Raw genomic sequence first — 3,362 nt, 5'->3', positions numbered from 1 at the left:
CTTGTTTAAATTAAATGGATTTTTATAGTACTAGGAGAACAGCATAACATATTTAAAACATAATATACACAATGCAGATTATTTTTTAGTTTTATATATATATATATATATTTTTTTTTAACACCCAAATTGCTTTTTTTTTTTTTTTTTTTTTAACCTTATATTTTAATGATGACCAAAGGCAAATTCTTTTTTTTTTTTTCCCCGGTACGCGGGCCTCTCACTGTTGTGGCCTCTCCCATTGCAGAGCACAGGCTCCGGACGCGCAGGCTCAGCGGCCATGGCTCACGGGCCCAGCTGCCCCGCAGCATGTGGGATCTTCCCAGACCGGGGCACGAACCCGCGTCCCCTGCATCGGCAGGCGGACTCTCAACCACTGCGCCACCAGGGAAGCCCCCAAATTGCTTTTATTGGAGGGAGATGGGGGGAACAGGAGTGGGGGAAGGTTCTTCAACTACACAGCTTGTTGATTGGCACTGCTTCCTGAGTCCTGCGGCTTCATCACACAGAGCAGGCAGCTCAGGTGGGCTGGAGAAAGGCTCAATGCACAGGGCTTCAAATGCTTCATCTGCCCGGAAGGCTAGCTCCACAGTGGCTGTGGCCTGAGGCCTTGCTCTCCGGCTGTTGAAGCTACACTCACCCAATGTCCTCCCGTCGTCCAGAAGTTGGTCGTCCTTGTACAGCTGCTACTCTTCCAGCAGCCACTTGAGCTCGATCACGTTGCTCTGCTCCTTGACATCCGTGAAGATGGTGGTCTTGTGGCAACGGATCATGAGGAACACCTCCATGGCAGCGGAAGCCTCTCCCCGAGATTTATAGTGAAATATGACAGAACAGCTTTTCCGAATTGTGGGCTACGAGATAATTTTAGAAGTTATGCAATAAAGTTTTAAATTGTATGCATTTACTTATATTAGGGGAAAAAGGGATTAAATGACATAAATATTACTTAAAATATATTTGAATTCAAACAAGTACGTTATCTCAAGAAAAATATTCAGGGCTTCCCTGGTGGCGCAGTGGTTGAGAGTCCGCCTGCCGATGCATGGGACACGGGTTCAGGCCCTGGTCTGGGAAGATCCCACATGCCGTGGAGCAGCTGGGCCCGTGAGCCATAGCCGCTGAGCCTGCTCATCCGGAGCCTGTGCTCCGCAGCGGGAGAGGCCACAACAGTGAGAGGCCTGCGTACCGCAAAAAAAAAAAAAAAGAGGAAAAAAAGAAAAATATTCAGTGAAAGATTGTACAGTAGTATAAAATATGCCAAAATTCAGGTAATTGGTACACAGAAGACTAATGTTTGGGAAATGTTGCATTTAAAAAGCCAATATTGTCTTACCCATTGAACCAAAGATAGGTTTAATTACACGAAAGGGTAATGTACTGAGACCAATACTGGCAAGATTCTCAAGGAAAAATAAGATTAAAATGTTAAACAAATAAACAAAAATAAGTTTCATAACATTCTATATAATCCCCAAATTTCCCACCTCCAGCAGACAGCTCATTTAATTAAACAATATTCCATTAAATTTTTAGCATCACAGCAAATGAACCTGAAGATTTTCCTAAGATTTAACCTAATGAAGTGATAAATTCTGACGTTTTTACCCTTCCAATTTTTAAACATCAATAGAATGAAATAAAAGCGCATTAAACTTAGAATAGAAAAAATTTATTGTCACCATGAGGTTTACTTTAAATGAAAAGAGTACGTTTGCTGCTTGTAACTGAACACTTAGTTGAATGAAAATTACTGCTCTAAGATTATATCACCACTTATTTTTATTTATAAAACCTAGAGAAAAAAAAAAAAAAAAAACCTAGAAAGATAGAGGCACAAGAGAGCGAGAGTAAAATACACACATTGAGGAAAAGGCAAATTTTAAAATATTTTACCCAAGCAGAAGCAATGGAAACTTTTGGTTTGCACAACAGCCTCCCAAGGTTAAAGGTGGGATTTACATCACTGGTTGTACTTAAAATTCACCCTGAAGAGCACTGAGGCCAACATTTAAGAGAATTCTCACAGGAGAGATTAGATGACCTGTCACGGCTTTCCATTCCATATTTACATGATTTTGTTGTCCTAATAATTATTCTTTTGGAAAACAATTTGCTGGCAACTTAAGGTTTTAGTTTTATCCTTGGGAGTTGTCTGGCTGTGTTCAGCTAGAGTTGAGCTGTCATGTCTAAAATGGTGACGTTAGGAAAAGGCACACCATGGATCCCAGCCTTTCCTTGAGCATTTCTGCTTACAGAGGCAGTATTAATAATTCTCAGCTTTTGGGAGGCTTCCGGGAAGATGGCGGAAGAGTAAGATGCGGAGATCACCTTCCTCTCCACAGATACACCAGAAATACATCTACACGTGGAACAACTCCTACAGAACACCTACTGAACGCTGGCAGAAGACCTCAGACCTCCCAAAAGGCAAGAAACTCCCCACGTACCTGGGTAGGGCAAAAGAAAAAAGAATAAACAGAGACAAAAGGATAGGGACAGGACCTGCACCAGTGGGAAGGAGCTGTGAAGGAGGAAAGGTTTCCACACACTAGGAAGCCCCTTTGCTGGCGGAGACTGTGGGTGGCGGAGGGGGGAAGCTTCGGAGCCGCCGAGGAGAGCACAGCAACAGGGTGTGGAGGGCAAAGCGGAGAGATTCCTGCACAGAGGATCAGGGGCAACCAGCACTCACCAGCCCGAGAGGCTTGTCTGCTCACCCACCAGGGCGGGTGGGGCTGGGAGCTGAGGCTGGGGCTTCGGTCGGATCCCAGGGAGAGGACTGGGGCTGGCTGCATGAACACAGCCTGCAGGGGATCAGTGCACCACGGCTAGCCGGGAGGGAGTCCGGGGAAAAGTCTGGACCTGCCGAAGAGGCAAGAAAGTTTTTCTTCCCTCTTTGTTACCTGGTGCGCGAGGCGAGGGTATTAAGAGTGCTGCTTAGGGCTTCCCTGGTGGCGCAGTGGTTGAGAGTCTGCCTGCCGATGCAGGGGACACGGGTTCGTGCCCCGGTCTGGGAAGAACCCACATGCCGCGGAGCGGCTGAGCCTGCGCGTCCGGAGCCTGTGCTCCGCAACAGTGAGAGGCCCGAGTACTGCAAAAAAAAAAAAAAAAAAAAGAGTGCTGCTTAAATGAGCTCGAGATGGGCGCGAGCCGCCGCTAAAAGTGCGGACCCCAGAGACAGGAATGAGACGCTAAGGCTGCTGCTGCTGCCACCAAGAAGCCTGTGTGCGAGCACAGGTCACTATCCACACCCCCCTTCTGGGGAGCCTGTACAGCCCGCCACTGCCAGGGTCCTGGGATCCAGGGACAACACCCTCAGGAGAACGCACGGTGCGCCTCAGGCTGGTGCAACGTCATGCTGG

The 3,362-nt window shown here is 46.8% G+C and overlaps 1 pseudogene; it reads right to left on the bottom strand.

Moving 5' to 3' along the window:
- Window positions 1-454: 454 nt before the first annotated feature.
- On the bottom strand, window positions 455-788 carry LOC116752336 (annotated as a pseudogene).
- Window positions 789-3,362: the final 2,574 nt, after the last annotated feature.

This window comes from Phocoena sinus, chromosome 3 (genome assembly GCF_008692025.1).
Source record: "Phocoena sinus isolate mPhoSin1 chromosome 3, mPhoSin1.pri, whole genome shotgun sequence".
Classification (NCBI taxonomy): Eukaryota; Metazoa; Chordata; class Mammalia; order Artiodactyla; family Phocoenidae; genus Phocoena; species Phocoena sinus.
Note: the sequence above shows the minus strand (reverse complement) of the source record. Positions and strands in the feature narration are given on the sequence as shown.